Genomic DNA, 25750 nt, shown 5'->3' with positions numbered 1-25750 from the left:
GGGGTTCAAATTAAATCTAGAGGTGAAGTTTGTTTCAGTGCTGAGGACTGTAATGGCCATCTTAGTCCGAGTATTCTCTTATTTGAGGGTTTTTAGTTAATATATGCAGTGATAGCTGATGTATGCAGCTGTTGCCCACTCCTCTCTCTCCAGCAGCTTTTTCTTACACCTGGCATTGCTGTTCTTGTTGCAGAGCCTTCCTCTTTGTCTTTTCTGTTGTGCTTCTGATGTCCTGTAAGGTAAGGACAGTGGTGTTTGGGTCACTGTTGTGTACCTGAGCGGAGAGGCTGGTTAGAGCAAGTGAGGAGTATATAACCCTTGGATCCGTGTATCACTTCGTAAAAAAAAGGTTGGTAAAGGTGTAAACAGATTCTCTTCTGCACACCAGTGACTTGAAAGATGAAATGGCATTAGGACATGGACTTTCCTCATAGCCAAAGACCTTAATACTTCAGCTGATGGATCCCAGGTTTCTTGTGCATCTTCACAGTGGCAATCACTTTGCTCATAATAAGTAATAGTTGGACAGCTTGTGTGTGTAATTGGTGATAGGCATAATACACCAAAACATGTTAATAGTATCCAGTGAACGTTGGAATTGATATCTTGATGTTTGTTTTGAAATCTCATAGTTGAAAAGGTCAGTATCCAGTGATGCTGAGGAAAACCATTCATCTGCTGTGGACTTGGTTTTGTCCTAACACAGCAACAGGCAGCTGTGGGGATAAAGTGCTAAAAGACAAGGCCTGCAAAGCTTGTTTTATTTTGAAACTTCAGGCAGCCTTTGGAAACACTTCTTTGAGAAGTTCTTCTGCCTCATTAAATGTGAATGCAGAAATAAGTTTGAACTTCTGAATTAGAAGGGGGGCTTTAGTGGAAATCTGGCTTTTTAGTCTGTTTTTCTGCAGTGGTTAGAACTTGCCAATGAATTTTCTATAGAATGTTGAAATTCTCTGGAACTTATATCAGCACAGGTTTACTGTAGAGTTATTTCCTGGGAAAGTAATGTTTTTCTTTTTAAAGCGTGACTGCTGCTTTGAATGCTTAAACAGCTGCAAACATGGACAAGAATACATCACTTCAAATGAAGCCTTTGATTTTTTGCTGAATTTGAAGACACTTTTGTATGTGTATCAATGTTTTTTGCACACAGTTGGAATATTGAAGTTTCCTCTAACCTCTGCATGCCAATTCAGGAGCTGGAGTGGGGCTGCAGTTTTATCTTGTGTTTAAAGAGGATGTCTTGCTACAGTTATACAAGTAGTTTGGTTGCAGTTTCAGGTTATCTAACTGAGTAGTATGAGAAGGCTGTTTACATTGCCAGACAAGCAGATGTGCAAGCCATGTACTTTCTATCCACCCTTCTTCTGGCAGAAAGAACCAGGAACTAGCATTTGAGTACCTTTTTTTTTTTTTTTTCTAGTTGGAGGAGATCCTGTCTTCTCCTGCTCAGTCAGCTTACTTCTCCTGAACCTTTCTGTTTTTCAAATCCTACAGGTCTTGTACATCTTCACTGTAGCAATCGCTGTGTATTTATAGCAAGTCAAGAGTTGTAGAGCTTGTGCATGGTAAGCATGAAATACCTGAATGTTGAACTGATGAGTTACAAATGCCTTCAAGAGCAGTGTCTGAGAATGCACTGAGTATAGTCTTCCAGCCCTCAAAGGAAATGTTGCTATTGTAGCATTTCCCTCTGTCATCAAACACTGCTCATACTCTTGTAGACTATTTTGAAATTTCAAATATCCTTTGATTAAGGTTGAGTAACTGTACACAATCATAGGGATAATGTGAGGAGCAACATCTAGTTGTAGCTCAAGATAATAATGCTGTAAAAACAGACCTTGATGTCTAGCTACTGAATTTTTGTGCTGGATTTGCACTGCTAATGACAGGAAAAACTTCCATGTTCCTGGACTAATAAGTTGTTGAGTTTTTAACCTTAAGGACTTTTATTATCCTGAATTAGCTGCATCTGAAATACTCATCATCATGGCTAGGCTTCGCGAACGAAGATTTGGGATCTGAAATACTACTGTAACATCACTGGGATTCTGATCCTACTTTTCTAAAATACTTGCTATTCTACTGGAGAAGGTACATGCTTTGTGAAAGGTTTTTCTGGTTGCCATACTAACAAGTCTGAGGCCCTTGAAGTTTGTATGGATCTGCAGCTTGCGGTCATGCTTGGTCACTCAGCTGGCTTGATGCTGGAGCAGGTTTAGCAGTCTTCAGTAATTTCTGTATCTTGGAGGGTGATGGAAAGATTCTGTGCAATGGGATTTATAACTCTACATGCAAAAGCTGGGAAATGGCAGGTAAAACTCCACAACTGAGGAAAATTTCAGAACTTCTGTTGTTGTAGATGTTTTAAGTGGACTAAACATTTTACATTATTCAGTAAATTGGTCCAGTTACTATTTCTGTGAGTTATTAATGAAGGACAAAGTCAAATATTGTAGCATATTGGACCTTTGTCTTAAAATTGTGGCTTTCTGAAATGTACAGAAATAAGTCTTATGAAGTATATAGTCCAATTTATATGTTTCTGTTAACTGTCTTGTCCTTTAATCTGAAACTATTGAGGCAGCAGTGAAATAACTTTATTGGGCAGGTAGTATTGCTGCCTGTGACAACAGCAGCTGAAACCCCAAATCCATTGCTTTCTGTCTCTGTCCCATGTTTTGAGATGAAGCTGTTAATGTTCTTTGTGTGCTACTTCCTCATTTGCATTTTCTGTTCCACTTCCTCCTGCTGCAAACTCTCTCTAGTGCATTTCTTCTGAAGTCTTCTTTTACTTCCCTTTGAAACTGTCTTCTATATCCTAGTATCCCCTGTAAAAAAGAAAAACATTGTGATGAATTTCTGCTTCATGTCATTTCTAGTAAAACCCACAGATGCCTTTTTTTTTGAGAGTGAAATACTTGGAGATGTAATAAAACCAAACCACAACAAAAACCCTTCCTACTGCCACATCCATCCTTGAAGAAATCTAAAATGGAGGGAAGTAGATGCAACACATGAAGTGTAAATCCTTGCCAAATGCAAATCCTTCCTCCCTTAACTGAGTGAACTGCTTACTATCAAATTTCTTGAAGCCACAGAATGTTATTTTTGGCAGGAACATCAGAAAGAGTATTCTTTCTTTTAAACAGTTGTTGTTTGGAAAATAAGCATATGTTTGGCATCATCATGGATTTCTAAAAGAGGAAAAAGTGGTTTTATTTTCAAATCTTGTAGTAGAACTGTATTTTCAGCCGAATCAAATGTTAAATGCTTCTGGAATCTTAAATACAGTAATGTGTCCGTACAGTTGGTTCTCAAGGTTGAAACAACAAGCACAGTTAGCCCTGAAGCTGCTAAATGCTTATCAAAGCTTGACAAAAGTTTCCCTCAGCCAAGTTAGCTGAGCAAGTTAGAGAAGCTCATAAGGAGCCTATAATAATTAAGTTTTGTAAAGCTAAATTAAATGTTGAGGTTCAGGTATATAAAAAATACGGATTCCTATTATACTTATGGTAAGGGTGATGTTCACTGGAAGATCTATGGCTGTAAATTGGTAGTTTGAGCCTCTTGTTCATCTTGGTGGAATTATGGCTGTTAATGCCTTTGAATATGAAGCATTAGAAAATATGTTAAATTATGTTTTGTTAACCTAAGGGATGCCAGTTTAAACAGTGAACAGCTTTGATTTGTTGGTGAAAGATAACTTTCTTTGTTGCCTGATCGCAGAACAATAAACATGGCATAGAACAGTCACAGTTACTCAAAGAAGTTGGTCTGGGTTCGTGCTTCAGGGATAGGCTAAAAAAGGAGAAAAATTATGTGCTTTAGCACTGAGTGGGAAACATTAGGGAGATTTAACTGTGAGGGTAGGAAGTATGGGTGTTGAATCTAGGAGAATAAAAACAGTGAATTTAATTAAGAGTTACTGAAAGTTGTTATATTCTCTTTCAGATGTTCAACCTGATATTTTAGAACTAAAATATGGAGGAAACCATCAAACAAAAGCCTGTCTGAAATACAAAGCTTGAAGGACAAGTGTTCTTTTGTCAGAAGTGTATTTTTGAGCTTTCTAAATCCATTTTGAACAAAATACTGAAATAAATGTAACTGTAGGAAGATAAGACTGTAGAAATAATTGAATTCCACTGTGGATTACTTAATTTGCATTATATTAGTAGTGTTCTATAAAATACGCCTTACATATTTTTTTTTTTTGCTTATTTTTGCAGGTGTATAATGAAGTGTTGATCCTCTTTTCTTTTTCAAAGCATACAGAGCTTGCTGATTTAAATCAGATTTCCTATTGGGTATTTAAAGAAGTATAAACTTGGCCAAAGTTTATACTTGAGCAGTATGTTTTTCTGCAGGCTTGAAACGGCTTTTGGTGATTCTGAGTATAAAAGAACATGACCTATGGAACAGCTGCCCATAAATAGTAGTTTTGGTGCAGAACATAGTTATTTACATGTTAACCTGGTAACAGGCCACTCCTAAATAAACGCCTCTCTCAAGGGCAAAGCATCTCTGTACTATTGTTATACTTGAAAATGAGGTAGTTGTGAAAATATAGGATCTTAAAAGGGTTGGGGGCAATAACCTCTAAAAAAAAGGGTGATTCCCATGGTAATCTGCAGCAAGAGTTTCTAAAATAAGAAAGCCAGTATGCGTCTATGCTGTGCTGAAAGAAAAATTATATTATTTGGGATCAGGCAGTAGTTTTAAGTGCTACCTCATAAAGGAGACTTTGAAAAGAAAACCCCAACCACCAACAAAAACAATCCCCAAAACAAACATGGTTCCATGCCATTTTGGATGATCTGTTTTAGTTCATTGTACTTGATGCAGAATTTGCCAGGGATTTCATAACCTGTAACAACCTGAGTGGTCAGCTCAGATTATTGTGGTGCTTCTACCACCTCACCACTTGTTGGTCTTAGAGGTCATGTCTGAAGAGTTACAGGAGGATTTCAAACCAAGGTCACGTGGTAGAAGAGTAAAGGCATCGAGTTCTTGATCTGGTGTGGCTTTGCTTGTAAGCCTCCACGCATCTGCAGTGCATGTGCTGGTGTACTGTGAGCAAAAGCTGAAGGCACTGAATATGAGAAGTTCTCAAACTTTTAACTGAACTTCTCTTTTTGGTTATATTTTATTCCTCTACTGCTCTTTTGCCATCCCCAAGCAGCTGTTAAGCAAAGAGGGAAGGAGGAAGCCGTGTGTCACACCTGTGCAGCCCTGCCCGCTGGGAGGTGGAGCTGGAGCCCCAAAGCATTGTCTGGCTTCTGCTTTTTTAATATGGAGGTGGGAAGAGGTGGATTTGAAGCTGTCCCAGGTTCCCTGCTGTCCCTTCTCTTTCTTCCCATCCTGGAGCAAAGTGGTCAGTAATAGCCAAAATACCTGGTTGCTTCCGTTTCCAAGTGTAAGCTGCACATTGCTTTGGAGCTGTCAGCTGCTGCCTGAGCAGGCATGGTGCCTTGGGACGTGGCACGCCTCCTTTCCTGTGGTACATTCTGTGCCTCCACTCCTGCCTACACAGGGTTAAAGAGAAGAGCTGTTGCTCTTCAAATGAAAAAAAAGCCCTGCAATTTTTTGGCAGCCCTTGCCTTTCAGCAATCAAATGCCACTATTTCAAAACATTTAATGTTTTTTTTTTTTCCGCCCCCAAAGTCAAGTTACTTTGCATCTTACATGATGTAAATCTTTAATTATTGGAAATCTAAATTATTTGTAGTTTTTGAAATGTAGAGGAAGGCAAAGGGAGCAGGACTTGACAATGTAGTTGAAATGGGTGTTTTCTGGTTGTCGGAAGACTGAAGAAGGGATGCAGGCAAGAAACCAGTACAGAGTAGGACCATATACCTGCAATCACTTTATTATGGACAGTTAGGAGAGATCTGAGATATATATAGTATGTATGTATTAAGTAATTTAGGTTTTCTTAGACTTTGTGGTCAGATCATGATCTTTGTTATTGTTTCAAAATCTCTTAATGGAAATTACTTTGTAAGATGCTACACTTGTGGCAGCTGACTGCCTCTTCTCCCTTCCCCCAATAGAAAGTACTGAACATGGCTGTGAAAGTCATAGTGAAATAATGTGAAAAATAGGATTTGTCGAATTTGAGAATATTTAGTGGGAATAGGCAAATCAATTCTCTTCAGTTAATATCAACTGCTTGGTGTTGAATCTGATGGTAAAGAAGTAGGTAACCTGGACGGGTTACATGATTAGGATAATGATGTTGATACTTCTCATTACCCATATTAAATAGTGTTTTAAAATTCCCTTTTATGAAAACAGGTCTTAATTAAAACCATAAAAATCTAATGGTAACAGCAGACATGATGATTTTAAGCCATTTCAACCTCTTTTCAAAAGAAAGAGCGGACTTTATTTCACATACTTTTGGATTTCTGTGATTTGTTTGATGTTCCTAAACTGCTAAGCTCCTCTACATTGAGCGAGATTTGAGATCACAGATCCATACAAAACTGCTTTAGTTTAAGTGGCTTATAAGTAAAAATGTTAATAACAAAAAAGACCCAGAAGAAACAAACAAAACTGCCTGTCTCATCTGGCCTTTTAAAAATAGGAGGAGAGGGAGAAAAAAATAACCTTGAGAAAGTGGGATAAACTTGAACCATGTAGTTAATACTAAAGTATGCCAGTCTCTTTCAAGAGCAGCTTTCCAACTGGGTTGTAAAATGGGATAATTAAATACATAAGTTTCACCTGTTAAAATGCTGTAATTTCTCTCCCTCCCTTCTTATCCTCCTTATTTCTTTATCTGCTAGTGTCCTTAATTGAACCCTGTAGGTCATCTCTAAGGAGTCACTAACTATTTAACTCCCTTGGGTTTTAATTTTACAAATGATGGCTCTTTAATCTTTATGATACTTACATCTGTCTAAAAGCAATTGATATACTTTCTGAGACTTTCAAATTGAAGGAAACCCCACACTTTTCACAAGTATCTTCCAGTCTGTGTCCTACTGGTAAAATATACTGGTTTAATGTATATGGAGATATCTGTATCTATAGATACACAAGGCTTTATAAATAGTGAGAGCTAAACTGCAGTATTAATTACCTAAGTATGTATATATGAGAGAGAGCTGTTTATAAGAATAGAATTTTAGTTGAAAGGGATCTATGGTGTTTGCCTAGTCCAACTTCCTGACCACTTCAGGGCTGACCAAAAGTTAAAGCAGGTTATTAAGAGCCTTGGTCAGACTGCCTCTCAAACGCTGATGGGCTTAGGGAATTGACCACCTCACCAGGAAGCCTGTTCCAATGTTTGATCATCCCCTCAGTAAAGAAATACTTTCTACTATCCAGTCAGAACCTCCCCTGGTGCAGCTTTAAGTCATTCCCAGGTATCCATCCTGTGACTAGATCCCCGGGAGAAGAGCTCAGCACCTCCCTCTCCACATCCCCTCCTCAGGAAGCTGTGGAGAGCAATGAGGTTTCCCCTCAGGCTCTGTTTCTTCAAACTAGACAAACCCCAAATCCTCACAGGACTTTCCTACCAGCCCTTTCTCCAGCTTTGTTGCCCTCCTTTGGACACATTCAAGGACCTTCACAACCTTCTTAAATTGTGGGGCCCAGAACTGCACACAGTGGTCAAAGTGAGCCCATACCAACATTGAATACAGCAGGACAGTCCCCTCTTTTTCCTGGCTGGTGATGCTGTTTGATGCATCCTGGGGTAGGATTTTCCCTCCTGGCTGCCAGAGCTCACTGCCTGCTGACTTGCACTGAGCTGCTGCCCACCAGCACCCCCTGATCCCCTCTCTCTGCAGGGCTGCTCTCCAGCCACTCCTTTCCCGGTGTCTGGCATTACTCTGTCCTGGGTGCAGAATCCAGTATTTGGACTTGTAAATTTTATCCCATTTATTATAGCCCAATGTTCCAATATATGTAGATCTCTCTTCAAAGCTCCCTGTTCCTCAAGAAAGCCAGAAGCACCTCCCAGTTTGGTATCACCAGCAAACTCACTAATGGTACACTTAACTCGTGCATCCAGATTGTTGATAAGTTTATTGAACAGGACTGGTCCTAAAATTGAACCCTGAGAAGCAACACTGGGGACCAGTTGCCAGACGGATGTAGCCCTATTCACTGTAACCCTTTGAGCTTTGCCTTTCAGCCAGTTCGTCACCCAGTGCATCATGAACCCGTTCATCCTGCAGTTGGACAACTTGTCCAGAAGGATGCTGCAAGGATACTAACTTAGTATCTTACTAAAAATCCAGAAAAAGTCCATCCACTGCCTTCCCTTCATCCACTAGGTGTGTGACTTTATCAGAAGAGGTTGTCAAATTATTAGTGTAGTGGAAGTGGAAGGTGTCCCTGCCCATGGCAAGGGGGTTGGAACTAGATTATCACTGAAGTTCCTTCCAACCTAAGACATTATATAGTTCTATGAAAAAAAGCACTGAATGCCATTGTTTTTAATTCACCCCTTTTAGTCACATGACTGTCTTCAACAGATATTTGTCCAATGTTTTCTTTAGACCTCCTCCTTCATGTACTTTAAAAAGCCTTTTAAGGGATCATATTGCAATCGGACGTGTCTATCTCGTATTGGCCTTATTAGCCACCAGCGTGCTTGTAACAAATGTGGATAGAGCCTTTCCCAAATCTTCGTTTGCGAAGCCTAGCCATGATGATGATGATGATGATAAGGGATCATAAAGCATTTCACAAAGGAAGCAAGCTTCATATCTCAGATGGGGTTTTGAACAAAGGACGTGGCCTCCCTGGAGGACATAATTACAGGGAAGGTGAAATTTTTTCCATGTGCTCAGCTCTATGCCACAAAGCATCGTTCTGTCTGCTAGGGTGAAGGATGTGCCTACTATTCTCAAACATTAAATCTGAATGCTCTTACACTTTTTTATTTCTCTTTCAAAACCAAGCTATAGGGGAATTAGCCATGGAGTGATGTGAGTGGTTGCTTTCAGCTAGATCCAGATGTAAAAATATACCTTGCCCCTAAATGGGGTGTGGTAGAGAGAGCAGCTGCTTACTTGATCCAGCCTGTGACTATCTGCATAATTCTGATTCCATGGAATTGAAGCTGACTGTCAGCTATTGCAGTGCTGAGTTTAGTATGACCTTGTTGCTGCCTCCTTCTCTCTTGCATTTTATAGATGTGATATTTTTTTCCCCTTTTTAAATATTATGTCAATTCTGTTTAATTTGCCTTTTGTTCTTAGACGTTCTGAAGCCTACTAGGTTTCATTTATCTCTCTTAATAGGTGTTTCATTTTAGTGGTTTGTATGTGTACATGTGATATTTTTGACTAACACTTTTCAGTAGGGTTCTGTGTCCTGTACTTCCCTAATTCTGCCACTTCTCTCTAATGTCATGACACAGTAGAGTACAAACTGGGTGACCCTCTACTATTTATGGAGAAGTATTAGCTAAAGAAAATCTTTAGTTTTGTTCAGGACAAGGTGAAGTCTGCTTTTCGCTTTGAATGTTGACTGTTAACTATCTGACAATATTCTTCTGTTGCTCATATCACCATATTCAGTCTCAGTAAAGCATTTAACTTGAACACCTTTACCTCTGTCTTCTCTGTCTTTCCCATCATCTAGCCTTGGACTAATCCCTTTAATGAGCCCTCACAGGTTATCTGTCTGAGGTACTTATACAAAGCATGTCTAGGTGTTCGTGCTTTTTAGCATTGTCTGCTAACCACAATAAATGAGGTTGAATGAAAATAGAATTTAAGGGACTTTTTTTTAAGAAACATATTCTTAAATCCTTGTAACTGAAAAACTGTGCTTATATAATGCTGGGTGGGTAACAAAATTACAGCGCCTCAGTCTGCTGAGGATGACCCATTTTTAGTGTTGTTACATCAAAATGGGGATCCACTTGAGTAAGGGCTTCATTATTGCTTTATGTAAAGCATTAGGGAGATATCTCTGGACACTGGGAGTGGAGCTGGGAGGGAGCTCTTTGCCATTCTGTAAAGATGTAGACCCCAAACAAAAGTGCAGGACTATACTGGGAGAAGGAGCAAGCTGGTAGTACAGAAGACTTGTGCAGTAAGATTAGGTTTGTTACCTGTGAAGATTTAAACTTGGTAAATGGTGCCAACAAACCTTTTCAAGTGTTTGAAAGCATTTTAATACTGACATCCCATCTAAAATTTGTTCCTTCTCAAAACTATTGGACATTTTTCTTTGCTGGTAATGGGAGAACCCTTTCTTTTTTGGATCAAAGATGAGAGAGCTACTTCCTGTCTTTTGTGGTTGGTACTAGTAATTTGTGGTGCAATCTTTGGCTTAACTTGCAGTAAAGAGTCACTGTTGATCATTAAGAAGAGAGTGTAGTTCTGGGCAAGCCTCTTGCTGTTGAGGTACCAAAGAGGAGACAGGTGTGGGGGCTGGTCAATGCTTCTTATTAGCCAAGAATGTGTGATAAACCTAGTGCTGTTGCCAGCTGGCTCATAGGCTTGACAGGCTGTATTTTGTAGATTATAAAATCTCTGAAGATCAGGTGTTTAACTTCAGATAAATTCCACAAGATATTTAGGATTTTTCGAGCCTGCAGTTTAGATGGATCTCCTCTGCCCAGTACTGAAGGACTGCTATCCTCAGTCAAGCAGTGAATATTTGTACCATAATCCAGTGAGTGAAAAGGAATAAAAGATACCAGGTACTCCACACAGGTCAGATATTTTTAGTTTATCTGCCTGTACTTGAAAGAAAAACTTCAAAAGCTTTGAATATATTTGGAAGGAATCAGTGGTAAAGGACACATTGGGTACTGTGACCAAGTCTAACCATCAAAGTGCTTCTCAAAAAGATGCTAAGTATGAAACCATCCCTTGAAGTCTTGTCAGGGGGCAGATTGCTCTCCACACTCCAAGTACAGTGTATGTCCCAACTAATTCTACATTTCTGGATGTTTGTGGAGACTCAGAGTTCAGGCTAGACAACAGCAAGTGAATCTTAAATTAAAGACCACTGGAAAACATAAGCTGCTGTGTCTTTATGCTGCCCCTGTTCTGTGCCCAAATTTAAGATTGGGATCTGGATGAAACCTAGTTTAAAAATAAGAAATGTTTGAGTTGTCTGGATCAATCTCATGAAAAATGCTTACCATGGGCCACTGAGAGGCCCTTAGTTCTAAGTAATGGATTGTATGGCTCTTTACAGAAAAGCTCCCCATCCCACTGTAGAAGCACTTAAGACCAAGTGGAATGGCACCTAACTGCTAATTGATACATGGTTTTACTCTTTGAAGACTTCAGAACCTGTCAGGGTTTTCCAAATGTCTGTTACAGAGTTACAGTAGTTTCCAAGATTGCTTCATGCTTTTAAGATTGAATTCACACAGGAAGTTAACAAGGCAAACCAGTACTGAAGATTTAAATTGCTTCCTTTTTTGTGTGTATACCTTGGTAAAGCAGTTACTTAAATTCAAACTGCAGTAGTAAGCTTTGGATCTCCATATATGACAGCATGTTTTAAAACCTTCCCCCACTCCAGAAAGCAGACTTTAAAATAAAATCCTTTTTTCACCATTTTGATGATGACCTGCCATTTGGATACTTTTAATCCTCAATCTGTGTAAAAGTTATGTCTTGCATTAAATCCTTTCTGTTTTTTTTTTCCCTGTGGATTTTTGAAGTAATCCTCTGTGTACCATATAGCTTGTTCTTCAAATTGCTTATCTACAATCTCTTCATTTCTAGGAGTCCTGTTTAGAAAGCTTTAAAATGTTCATTGGTTTTAAACAAAATTCAGCTGGATATAAATTTCTGACCAGAATTTTGTGTTACACATTTGGCATCTATATATTCTTATGCCATTGAAACTTTCTGTTTAGTACTTTCTGTAATTTAGTCAGTGAATGAGTCAAATGGGGCACTTGGCAGAGGAGTCAGTGATGTACTCGGTAATGAGTAAGACTCTTTTTATAATGGCTTTCATTGGCTTTTTTTTTCCCTCTTGAGGATTTTGTGGGAAGAAGGAGTCCGTTCAAAAGGAAGTGTGTGTATTTTTGTAATTGTGGCAGTGGATAGATATTGCTGGACTGTTAGTGGTGTACCAAAATATGTTTTACTTTCTGTATCTCATGTTGCAAACATTTGACACATTTTTTTTGTCATAACTATGTGCCTTAAATGTAGAACACAGAGTGAGAGAGTCCAGCATTTCTTCTGTGGCTTACCCTGGGTCTTTTTCAATGTTCCACTTGAAAATTAAAAAAAAAAACCAAAAATCTGATTTAAAAAAAAAATCTAAACCTGTGTAACATAGGCTATGCCTTGATGTCTTTATTTAACCATGTAAGGATTTGTACCAACCCCTGGAATATATGTCAGAATAGTTGATTTGCTTTCATTTCACTGTGAAAGCTGAGTCTCATCCTCACTTTTGGGTGGTAATTCTCAGCTTCCTTCTTATCCCTGCATAGGTCACACATATTGTTGACTTGAGTGAGGAGTTCTTTTATCACAGGATGGATTCAGTGATCCTGTTTGTGTAGTGCAGCACTGCAAATGGTGTGTTGATGTAACTGGTGGCAGTGGTAAACTGCAATGTGCACACAGGGTTGTGTAGCTGATGTGTGCAACTGAGAACTTTGTAAGGTGCTTTTGCTGCTGAGGCTAATGCAGTGTTTAAGTACATTCTCGGTCACCCTGATAGTACTAGAGGGTTTAAGTTCTATATAAAGTTTCGGTCACCTTGTCCTACAAGTGCTCTATGATGTCTGTTCTGCAGTGTTTTTAATCTAGTGCTAATAGCTCTAAAGCAGATTTCCTGTTTTCTGAACCACAGGTATATCACTGTTGGTTGAGGTCACAGAATCATAGAACGGACTGGGCTGGATGAGACCTTTAAAGAACATCTAGACCCTTAAAGAACATCTAGTTCCAATCAGATGCCATGGGCAGGAACACTTTGCACTAGGCCAGGCTGCTCAAAACCCCATCCAACCTGGCCTTGAACACTTCCATAACTTCTCTGGGCAACCTGTTCCAGTGTCTCACCATTCTCACAGTGGAGAATTATCTCATATGTAATCTGAATTTACCCTCTTTCAGTTTAAAGCCATTCCCCCTTGTCCTATCACTACGTGCCCTTGCAAAAACTCCTACTCTAGCTTCCTTGTTGACCTCCTTTAGTGACTAGAAGGTGCTATGATGTCTCCCCAGAGCCTTCTCTTCTCCAGGCTCCCATCTTCATAGGGGAGGTTCTCCAACCCCTCTTATAATCATTGTGGCCCTTCTGGAACCCCTTTCAGTAGGTCCAAGTATGTTAACTTAGGTTAATAGGATCCTGTCTGACGTAAATGTAGTTGGGATTGTGAAGCTGTGTTTGGAAGCACTTTTCCCCCTTAGAGTACACCTATCCTGGTAATGAGAATGAGAATTACTTACGTGTACATGAGTCTTTTATAATGTGTAACTTCAGAACAGTTCTTTCTCTAAGCACATAAATGTTTAAGTGAGGATCAAGATCTTACCCAAGTGGTAGATTTTGTTAGCAAGTTAACTAGAGGGCAATATTATATCTGGAATAGGTGGTTATTGCATCAGTGCTTACTAGAATTGAGTTTTTGGGTACCATGATGCTAAAGCTCTAATATTTTGCTTTTTTATATGCTTTGACTTTCTTATAAATCCTGTTTTATAATTGTATTTTTCAAAATTTTTTTCTCTTGTAAATTTTAATTGTCTAAAATATTTAAGCAAGTTCATCAAGAAATGCATAGCAGAAGCCTTTAAAAATCTGGCTGTAGTATTAGTCTCCTATGAACAAGTGATCTAGTTTAAAGATTGCTTTTGTGCAGTTCTTTTAGAAAGGGCATTTATATGTTAACCACAAAAAACTTATTCATACACTAGATTTTTATAAGTTAATCTATAATTCAGAATATTCTCTTGATACTAGGAACTGTAATAGTTTTATGGAAACCTCTCAATACTTAATTTTTGCAGGAGATTCTCATTGCTTTTTTTAGTCTGTTTATGTTAGTGGATTTGTGTTTAGTTATATTTAATTTGCTGTGAAATATCTCAGAGGGACTCAAACCTGCTGTTTTATTGTGCTTTACTATAGACCATTATCTCATTTTTCCATCCCCACAGTCTTCAAGTGAGTAAATGTTACCTCCGCTGCAGATATATCCAGTTAAATAAATGGCATTGATTATAAAATAACACAGGCTATTTTCTTACCTTTAAAAAAATTAAGCTGTAACAGGAAATGTTTAGCACAAAACAGTTAAAATTTTCTATGTTATACTCATGCATGTTTTACTAAGTTTTTTTATCTGATCACTGAACTGAAATCCATTTTTAATGCATACCTTTTATTATTGTATTACTGAAAGACTAAGTTCAAATTTGTCTTTGTTTGCAGAGAAAGCCACCTGAGTGGGCTAGCAAGTTACAGAACACTGTCTCCTAAAACGTGTAAATAGTGAAGATATTCTGTGTATTCCTTTTTAAATGGTAAGTTGTTCAAGAGAGCTCTTACTGAACATTCCTTGTCACTTCCTTTGCATTTGTGTGAATCTGTTACAAATAGCTTTGAAGACTGTGGTAAGTCCCTTGAACTGAAGACCATGATGAATTTTGGAAACGGTTCAGAAGGTTTTGAGTTAGCCTTGGGAAGGAGGTCTATATTTTTGTGATGTTGAACATGTGCTGTATTAGGCCCTGAAACAAATGTCAAAAGCATTGCTAGGTCAGGAGACTAGTAGCAGTTAAATACTAATCTTATTGTGTAGAAAACAGAAATAAATTTACTTTATTCATGGTTGTTCATGAGATACTGGATTTACAAATTTGAATCTGTTAATTACTTTTACCCTGTATAATCTGTACTTTGTTGATGTATTGTCTAAGAGATTTAAACTAAATCTGCTGAGGTTAAATATTTGTTTGCCTCAAAGTGCAACGGATAATAAAAGATTTATATTTATTGATATTAAACTAGCTTTGTGGGGAAATATCCCCCTCCCTCAATCTGTCTCAGCTGCCACACTCAACACTGTAGACTTTTAGGTGAGGAATATCTGTTGTGTTGGTCACTGTGTGACATAAGATGTGGGACACGCTGGGAGGTGCTAATGAAGGACTGCTGCCAAAGTGCAGACAATTTTGTTAGAATAAGTAAAGCTGATAAGCATATATATATATATATGTATATATATATATATATATATATATATATGTATATATAAAATATACACACACATATATATGTGTGTGTGTGTATTTATTCTGGGGGCTGCAGCGTGTTGGCTTCTGCAGTGGGAAAGAGAAACCTTTTAAGCAGTGGAAGAAGCTGGAGACCAGGTTTGTTGTTCTTGCTTCTGTGAGGGTGAGGTTAAAAGTACTTGTAGGAGAGACTCTTTTTTTCCTGCATTGCACACCACAGTGCTGCCTTTGGCAGAAACCACTGCCAGCCTTGCTTCAAGGTCTGTGAATAACAGCAAAGTGTGCAACAGTGCTTTAGGATACTGTTGGCTTTGCCTGGAGAGCTGAGTCTGTCTGTAACCCTGGCTATGATCCTTTGCCACACTTTACCCCCTGAGCTGAAGTTAGCTTATTTTAATTTTGAGTTCTGATTATATACTTGATGATATTCAAGTGCTTATCAGCATATATGTTCTGAAAGACATTGCATTTCAAGTTGCGAAAAAGAATTCTGGAAAATGCATGCATTCACAGTGTCAAGTAGTAAACTTTCCTTGGAGGAATGAAGGGATCAGTAAGCAATATAGTTGGTGCACATAGAAATGTGAAAGTTATGGCAACAGCCTTTGAAGAAAAAGAATGTAAAAACCTCCATTCTTTCCCCCTTTACCCCTCTCACATTCCCCATTAAACGGTAAGGTAACTTGGTGGTTATATGTTGGAATGTTTGGAAAAAAGATCACTCGCTGTAAATTTCAAAAGTGGAGAAAGTGTATCAGGGGAAGTAGTCTGAAAAAAAATTGGTAAACCAGATATGAAGACCAAAAATATGCCTCACTACTAGGTTATTAGATTAACATATTGCTTATTATTTAATAAAGCAGTGAATGTTTCAGCACTGTCATATTTCAGTTGCATTTCATGATGCATGGAAGCATCATTGCTTTTATTCGTGGGAATCTGTAGAAATTAGTTATTACAGGAATAAGAACCTAGGTTTTGCAATATTTTACCTAGGTTATATTTATTAAAAAAACTTCAAAAATTGTTTTGAGATATTTTCTGTTTATACACAGTGTAGTATTATCAAATATTTTCTGTTTCTTTGTGCAGGTTAAGCACAACTTTCATGTGGAGTTTAATTGAAGTGTCTAGTGTTTAACAGTCTGAAGTTTAATGTAACTGAAGGGTATTTAAAGACAATGTTGAACATACTTGAAAATAATCAGCCTTTGATTTTTTTTTAAAGAAATATTGAAACCTAATTTTAGTAAACAAATTCTAATTTTTGGTTGAACATTGATCGTTCATGTATCACAGACATTTTAATTGGACATACAATATGGAAACTCTACCTGGTCAATAAAATGGGAAACTTATACTTAAAATAACAGTTGATTTGTACAGAAATGTAGTATTTTTTCTTTTTAAATTTCTGCTTCAAAGAATTTCACTTACAAGTCATAATTAAAAATTTAAATGGCTTAATTCACCTGTTCAGTATGCATAGTAAGGCATTTTAATTTTAAATTAAGTTACTAATTTTGTCACTTGGATTGTAATTGTGCCTTATCTTTTCTCGCTTTTCTGAATTTCCTACTGTGTTTTGCTAATGTAAATGGTCCCCAAAATATTAAAGTTACTAAAAATACTATATTAAGTGTTCATGAAAGCTTCTGATTGCTTAACATGCCATCCTGCATGAGTAACATGCACTGGCTTTTCTAAACTTCCATTATAAACCTACAATACTACTGTACAAAAGTGTCTTTCACAAAGAAAGAGTGTGTAGTCAGGTTTTCAAGTAGGGCTTGAAAACAGACCCTGATGCTTATCAGCCCTAATAATCAATTCACTGGACTGCTGGAAGAATTCTTTTGTCATCACATGCAAGCAATTGTAAGAATACACCTTTATAGTTAGTTTGTCAAATAAAAATGTTACACATTCAGTTATGTGTTTTGTAGAAAATGTTAAAATTGTTTGTGATTACTGTGTGGATAAGACTGTTCCAGTCTTTAGAAATACTTTTATTGGAAAAGCAACTTAAATATTTTTAGTCAGGGTTAAACAAAATTTATCTGCAAAGACTTCTGCCTGTGCTATCTGACTCTTCAGTTATGTAATCTGTATCCTGTAACCTTTGTGGCTGGTAAATCAGAGAATGATTTAGAAACTTAAATTCTTGATTTAAAACAAGCTATTAGGAAAAGTTTCTTAGGAATTTTCTTCAGAAGACTATAGTCTCCATTTCTGTGAAGGAAAGAAGCTTTCTGGAGTATGGGAGAGTGAGTGTGAAAAGTAGGTTGGGCAGGAGGGAGAAATAGTCTCTGGAGAATGGTGGAAGGTTTTTGGACTACTTGGCCAACCAAAAGCTGAAGATCACTAATCACATAACAGTGGATGGGGGGGTGTAGTAGGACAATTTTCCATATGGTCTCCTGGGGAGAAAAAAAAGGCTATGAGAAGAGAAAATATTCCAGAATTCTTGCATTACAAATGGTAAAGCCAAATAACTGGTTTGGGGAGAAACTGACTGAAAACATGTCAGAGATGTGATCACAGATTGAGATCTTGAGGTGCAAGCATTTTCTATGTGCTTGTTTTCTGATTGATTCTGATACTACATGAGGCTGAATGTTTGAGCTTAACTTTTGCCTGTCTTAGGTGAAATCCTATTCAGTAGGCACTTACTCTAGGTTTTGGACTGGACTGCATGGAGTTGAGGGGCTTTATATTTTGAATTGCAGTCTGGCAAAATAGGTTTGATGTTACTAAGCTTCTTCTTTTGTGTATTAAAACTGGCATGTGTTCTGTGAGAGCCTTAGCACACTCATCATGTTTTCAAGAGACTGTTATGAGCACATATATAGATATTCTTTGTTATCCCTGTCTGAGACTGGGAAATTCAGTACTACTTCATTACTGCAAATAAATGCAGTCATTGGCCTGTTGTCTGAACTTTTTCTATGATTGGCATCATAATAATTTCCTTTCGGAATTATGCAGCTAGTGTGTAGGGATCTGTGTTAAGATGAGGCTTAAATCTTGGTTGCCCGTGCAATGATTAACTAAATCAGTTTCTAAATTTAACTGATGTAGTTAAATTTCTTCTTGAACTCTGTGTAGATTAGTCTCTAATGGCTTGATTTTTTTTTTTTTTAATACATGCAGCTTGTAGTCTCTGTAGATTACACTGACTATTTTGAAGTGTAGTTAAGAGCAATATAGGTATTGATAGGTTTGTTACATAAGTTAGTGAGGTGTGTAGAAGATCCATGAAATCATAGATGACTTTAAATGACAGGCTTTGAGAGCTGTAGTCAATGCATTTGTGCCTATTGTTACCCTGTCAGATCACAGAAGCTCTGGTCTCCGAAGCAGTCCTACAGGTCTTGCTCGCTTTGATGCGGTTCTCAAATAGTCTCAGGAAAGGTGCCAACAACCACAGTATTGCCCCCTGGAGCCTCACCACAGACTTGGCAGTAGCAGCCATCTTTTTGCTCAACAGCCAGCTGGTTACAGCTGTAGTTAAGAAATCCGTTCCTCTTGGATTGCGGGACCTCATCAGCTCAATGGGTTTTAAACTAATAATTGCATTTTGCAGGAAAAGATTTTTATTGCTGGTATAACAGCAACAACAGTGCTGGGAGGGAGGCAAGTTTATAGTAGGTTCACTTCAGAATTCTGCATCTTTCTTTGTTTAAAGAAAAACAAAAGCATCATGGACATTCCAGGATTGTCCCCATTGTTTTCACTTCAACATGTTCAGGTTCAAAACCTACTTACTAATTAATGTTAAGAAAGAACATCTAGGAAATTGTTTTGTTCAAAGCAATTTAATGATAGGGAAAGTATGGAAAGTATTTTGGTCCAGTGTGCTAAATATATAGAAGCAATATCAGGGCAAAGTTAAGTCCAGTGTGGAATTGGACTGGGAAAAATAATTGGTCATGTTTTTTAATTTGTAAATAGATGCTGTGATTAATTTCAAGCTGCTCTCTTTAAGTTCATAAGAGTGATCATCAGGATCTAGATGGTGAGGCCACACCTGGAGCACTGTGTTCAGTTCTGGGCCCCTCAGTTCAGGAAGGATATTGAGGTGCTGGAGCAGGTTCAGAGAAGAGCAACAAGGCTGGTGAAGGGACTTGAGCACAAGTCCTATGAGGAGAGGCTGAGGGAGCTGGGGTTGTTTAGCCTGGAGAAGAGGAGGCTCAGGGGAGACCTCATCACTCTCTACAACTACCTGAAAGGAGGTTGTAGCCAGGTGGGGGTTGGTCTCTTCTCCTAGGCAACTATCAGCAAGACAAGAGGGCATGGTCTTAAGCTGTGCCAGGGGAGGTTTAGGTTGGATATTAGGAAGAAATTCTTTACAGAAAGGGTAATCAGGCATTGGAATAGGCTGCCCAGGGAAGTGGTGGATTCTCTGTCCCTGGAGGTTTTTAAGATAAGATTGAATGTGACACTTACATGGTCTAGCAACCACGGCGGTAGTGGATCAAGGGTTGGACTCGATCTCAGGGGTCCCTTCCAACCCAGCTGATTCTATGATTCTTTAAATTCAGGAACAAAATTAAAGCATATTTTATCAATAGTCATTGCAGTCATATACCTTTACTTGTAAATAAAACACCAGCTTTTAAAGCTTCCTCATTTTTTATGCACAGTTTGTATATTTCACAGGAGGGGTCAGGTAGGAAGGACCACAGTGGGTCATCTTGTCCAACCTCTTTGCTCAAGGAGGGCCATCCTAGAGCACATGGCACAGGATTGTGTCTGGATGGTTCTTGAATATCTCCAGTGTGGGGGACTCCACAACCTCTCTGGGAAATCTGTTCCAGTGCCCGGTCACTCAGACAGTAAAGAAGTTCTTCCTTGTATTTAGGTGGAACTTCTGTGTGTGACTTTCTCTTTGTTGACTCTTGTCCTGTTACTTGGCATGACCAGGAAGAGCCTTTAGGATTAAACATTAAATTATCTAGTTGCAGCTACAACACAGCCTCAGCTATGCATTAAAACAGTTTAACAAGAGTTATTAATGACTCCTTATACTTAAAAATAAAGCAATGAGTCTTTACAGATGGCTTCCTCATCTGTAGCATCAGCATTTAGGCAACCAGGTGCATTTTCCCTATTGTTTGGGGAGAAGCTGCAGTTAGTTTTGAGGGCTTGTAAAAAGAGTTGATGTGTTATGGGGCCTATTGGAGGAGTTCTCATATTCAAATAAGAACACAGCCTTTGAACAAGATATATTACCCTGACAGTGGGAGGGGAGTTTGGAACATCTCTGAGGAGTGGATAGGGAAAGGGGGAGAAGCAACTACCCTGTCCCATTCTTTTAGTTACTGGACTCTTTCTTCTGAGAGTAAGAAAGTCTTTAGAATCTGTCTATGACTAATAAACATTTCTAATAATAAAAAAAAAAAGAAAGAAATGTTTTGTATCCTGTCGGGGTTGACAGAGAACCACCCCTGCTCTCAAGCTTCACTGGGCTCCGTTCCCCCTGTGCCTCATCCCACAGGTCCCCTCTCTCTCTCTAGGAGAGAAAATCTCTGCTCTTTCCCCCTCTAGGAGGGAAGTCACAGCAGCTCCTCTCTCTCGGAGAGGAATCCCTCCAAACTTTTTCTCAGAGTTGGAGATAAATCTTTCTTCAACGCTGCAATCACGTCGGGGTCACCAGATGTTGTTGGTAAAGTCAGAACGACCAAAGTGACACAGATATCAGACGTAGTCCAGGTGTAAGGTGATCAGGAAGCTGTTTATTGCTCTCAAGTGTTTCCTTTATACTCTTTGTACATTATTGTGCCACAACACAATTGGTCAAAAGTCTCAAGCATAAAACACAGTACATATTTTCATTGGAGACACAGAAGACACTGTGCTTATTGTCATTGGTGACCTGAGGACACTGTGCACACTGTCATTGGTGATATTATGCACATTTTGATTGGCGACCTTTGGTCTGGGCTGCATTATGTTTGTTACGTGGGCATTACAGTAAATATTTCCTTAGAGTTGTTTACATTCCTCGTCACTAAATGCCAGGCTGCTGGCAGGTTCTTTGTCAACCCCGACAGTACCCAATAGGGCTTTTGGGCTAACATTTCAATGTAAAACTGCAGTGGAGAAAGGGTAGTTGGAAGCATTAGTTTATTGCTATCCTCTTAGTTACCAATGCCTCTAACTCTTGTTGGACCAGCTGGCTACTTTTAAAGTAACAGACATTGCCAGAACTGAAGTGTGGAGAGCAGAGTCTGAGTTAGTAGAGGAAAGCAGCTGTAGGATGTGGGAAGGAGGCAACTCTTCCTTGCTGAATTGGCAACTGGAGTAGAGAGTGGTGTGCTAGAGGTGAAAGAGCAGATGAAGCACTGTCAGTAGGTCTCTTGTAAAGGAAGAAAATGACCTGTGTCTCTAAAATGTGGACAGGGCATCTTCTCAATATAAAACTGAGCAACTTCTCTTCAGGTGTTTGGCTAGTTTTGATAGTTGGGTGTTTCTCTCTGCAATTAAGAAATATGAATTTGATCAGTTTAACATGTAATCTACCTGCATACTATTTTATGATTGCTGATTAAAGTAATGGTAAACAAGTAATGTTCTGTTCTCTATGAATAGTCAGAATTAAGATTTTTTAGATTCAAAAAATATAGAGAATGGTTCCTTAAATTTTTTTAATGGTTTGTCCTTGATTCCATCTTACTCTCCTGCAAAAGAAGAAAGGGATCTTTGCAATTTATGAGGAGGAAAGGGCCTGCTTTTCTTGATGGCACTTTTCATCAGATTGGTGACTTGTTGTTCCTGAGATGAGAATACCAATTTTTGTCTTTGTCTTCTGTCCACCCTCCTATTTCAGAGTACTGTATATTTATAGAACATATATATATTTAATATTTCATGCTTTTAAAATAAATTTGGCCTTAAATATTTATGGGTATATGCTGCTTTTTTCTTTTTGTAAACAAACCACAGAAATCAATGTATACCAGGTTAGCATTTGCTAAAAGCATATTTTTCAGGAAGAGATGGAAATGATGGAACCATAAACTACTTATGTGTCTAACAAGGTAAGCAGAATCTGTAATGCATTCATGGGATGTTGTAGTAAAGTCCTTGGGACATGACAGATGCCTCTCTGAGTCTGAGGAATAAATATATAAGAAATATCTGTTTTCTTCTACTCAGTGAATTTTTTGTTGATCTTCTCAGAGTTTGCTGGGATTTCTACATGATTTTGGGAAATGTGGCAGCAGAAGGTGACAGAAAACTGCAAGAGCTCTGAGCTCTTTGGTGTCATAGGTTTGTGTTCCTACCAATAAGATGGACTAGGACTGGAAGGCATGACTTTATGAGGAGCAGCTGGACATACTAGGTTTAAGCTTGGAGGAGGTACTGAGGGGTGACGTTACTGCTGTCTACAACTTCCTTGTGAGGGAGGTGCTGATCTTGTCTGTGTCTGGTGTCCAGTGACAGGATGCAAGGAAATGATGTAAAGCTACATCAGGGAAAATTCAGAATGGATATTTGGAAAAAGTTCTTCACTGAGAGTGGTGGTCAAGCACTTGGAACAAGTTCCACAGGGAAGTGGTTGTGACCCCAAGCATTTAAAAGTTCAAGAAGCATTTGGACAACTCTTAAGTATCTGGTTTAATTTTTGGTTCGCCCTGTGTGGAGTTAGGAGTTGGATATGGCTATCCTCATGGGTCGCTTCCAACTCAGGATATTATGTGACTAGACTAAAATTGTTTTAATATGACAATATTGATGCCATTTCTTGTAGGATGCAGTTTAATTACACTTTTAGGTCTTGTTACCTAGTCACTTGCGCTTAGCTTGCTGTTCACCTACACAACTAAACATTGTAATTGGTGTTTTGCATGCCTCTGTCATGTTTCGGTATGAAGTGGGAGTTTAACTTGAATTGCTTTGTTGTTTTTTTCTTTGTGCTGAAGCAGATTGAGTGCTCTCACTATCACTTGTGTGCTCTCAGATATAACAGCAGTAATTCCATAAACTGCTTTGACTTCTTTCCTCCAGATTAAGTTTCTGCTGACTTCCAGTCTGATTCCAGCACTAGAACCAGCTCAGGCAGGAGCAGCAGCAATAATAGCACAAATGTTGAAACAGGGAATGGGGGAAGGAATCCATTTAATTAAATTAAGGAGTGTTTGGCTTACAGCTGTCTTAAAAAGCACAACTTCAGGTGGAGCGGATCCTAAGGCAATGACTGGGGTTTTGTGTCTGAGACGGAAACATAACTCATCTTGTGGTTGAGGCATTTGTTGCTAAGTACTGATATGATCTAGGTCCAACTTCTGATCCTTCTACAGGCCTTGTGTACTGGTCACCATCATCAAGTGACTTTGTGCCTCTCAACCCTATTATTGAGAATGCTATTTCTTGCCTTTCTCAAGTTTGGAGAGTAAATTTAATGTCTAGGTGTACATATATTGTAGGAACAATAGTGTTAGGTAACCTTACTGTAATAAACTTTCTGATGCTACTTGGCAGTTACAGCCTTGCTGGGTTTAGGCAGTCTGTTCCTCTTTCAGAGGGCGTTAGCTGGCTGTATTGCCAGGAATTTGGTATGTGTTTGACTGCCAGCTAGTGAGGAAGATGAAATCTTTCCACAAGTGTTGGGTGGCTGAGTGCATTATGGGGAGGGAGAGGACCAGTGAAACTGAGACTCTTACACACAGTGTTGTTTTATTCCCTCCTTTCCCATGGAGCCATCACTGGTAAATATTGGAGGGAGCCATAATTAAAAAATACTGTGTGACAGGTTTTCAGCCTTAGATGATTGGGGTTTTTTTAAGCAGTATTTGCCTCTTTCCTTCCACCTTGTCCTCATAAAATTAAAACCAATATAAAACTGTTCTTTTTCAGTCTTTACGTAGTGAATTCAAACATGCTATAACAACAGGCATTTTAGGTTGCATTGTGCTATAGGTTTGGCTTGGATCCGGGATTATATGATGCAGATTCTCCGGATGTGGAATATATGAACTCTTTTCCTTTCTGAGGAGTCTAAAACCGAAAGGTTCTCTCTAGGAGCATATATGATGGTGTTCAGCATCTGATGGGCTATGAGACTGGGAGAACGCTAGTTTGGAACAAATATTCCTGCTTCCCTATGAAAAAAATGTATGCAAGATGGACACAGGATCATCATCATGAGCTATTCTGCTCTGCAGGTGTCTGCTCCTGTTGTACCACACAACTTGCTAATGCAGTCTTAGTTACTGTTTTCCTGACTCATTTTGAAGTCTTTGAACATCTCCAGGGGTTCACAAGTGAAAAACCTCTGATGGATGGTGCTGCTCTTTCTTGTGGACTCCATATGTTTTGATCAATTGTGCTTTTATTATATGTAATACTGTTTTCCTCCCAACTCACACTTGGCATTCGCCCTCACTTGGCATTGACTAAAAGAGGAGAGTTATAGACATAGGTATAAATCAATATGATGCTTTCAAACTTTCAGTGTTAGGTTCTGAAATTTCATAGACTTGAAAAGCTAAGTTTACATTTTCAAGATGTATATACATGTCTGTCTTGAAGAAAAACAGAAAGTCTTGGTTTACAAAAGGTTCCACAGAGGATATTTAAATGCACAGATTTAAAATGCTGGAATGAAGCAGACTTTAAAAATTATTTAGTATTGTCATTGGTAACCTCTGCATCCCCAAGTAATCTCAGCTAAGATTTGATGATTTTAGCTAGGAGAAGAAGTTGCTTAAGCCTCTTTTTAGTGATTTTTTTTTTTTTTTTTTATGCATGGTGAGAATGCTTTTTTCCTTGAAGCTGGTTTCTGGAGCACTTCTGCCTGGCCAGCTCCATGGAGATGTGTTGATACAATGCCAAATTTCATGGAACACAACTTTCCAGCCTTCAAGTCTTGAAAGGGGATTTTTACAGAAGACTAACTGCTGAATTCTGTCTGAGACTCGCTATGGTTTTATAGTAGCTTATTTGTCTCACAATGGGAGTTACTGTATGTGTAACAAGGAAATCTCTTTAATGCTGCAAATAAGGTTTTGTAAGCCAATGTTACTGTATCAAAGCATGTTACTTGTACTACTACTGGACGTTGATTTTAGCTTTATTTAACACCCCCACTCCCCCCAAAAAATGCCCAATGAAACAACAAAAAACCCTGAACCCAACCAAAACCAAGCCAAACAAAAATACAAACAAGCAAAAAAACCGAGAAAGCTCAGCCCAAAACAATACCAAAACTCTAAAACAAAACAATGGCAAAAAGACCAATCTAAGACCAGGCTTGTATGTTGAATTATTAGGAAGTTAATGGTAGGCAGAATTTTGATATCTGAATTTCTGTTGCTAGTAAGAAAGAGGATCTGTCACAAAAGAGACAGAAACACCAAGAGAAGGTTATGTTTTTTATTTGGGGAGATATAGCTGCTTACAGTCTGATTGTGCTCATTTATTAGTAACATGTATATCAAGTATGTTCAGATTTATTTGATTTATTCTTTTACTGCAGTTTCATTTCTATTGGATTCTGTTCTTGGTGAAAGGTATTAAATGGATAACTGCCCATGTAAGTTAAT

General features: G+C 38.5%; 1 protein-coding gene across 3 annotated transcripts in view; it reads left to right on the top strand.

Annotated features, from left to right (window-relative positions):
* WASF3 (WASP family member 3) overlaps positions 1-25750 on the top strand; it is a 70701-nt gene that overhangs the window by 5435 nt on the left and 39516 nt on the right. For all 3 annotated transcript variants that reach the window (XM_051779043.1, XM_051779042.1, XM_051779041.1), the window contains exon 2: positions 14398-14489. The gene's annotated coding sequence lies outside the window, so the exon portion shown is untranslated. The remainder of the gene's footprint in view (positions 1-14397; positions 14490-25750) is intronic.

The sequence above is a fragment of the Manacus candei genome, unplaced genomic scaffold (genome assembly GCF_025592945.1).
Source record: "Manacus candei isolate 608988 ecotype Guabito, Panama unplaced genomic scaffold, ASM2559294v1 h1tg000014l, whole genome shotgun sequence".
NCBI lineage: Eukaryota > Metazoa > Chordata > Aves > Passeriformes > Pipridae > Manacus > Manacus candei.
The sequence above is the reverse complement of the archived record's forward strand: the minus strand, read 5'-3'. Positions and strand labels throughout refer to the sequence as shown.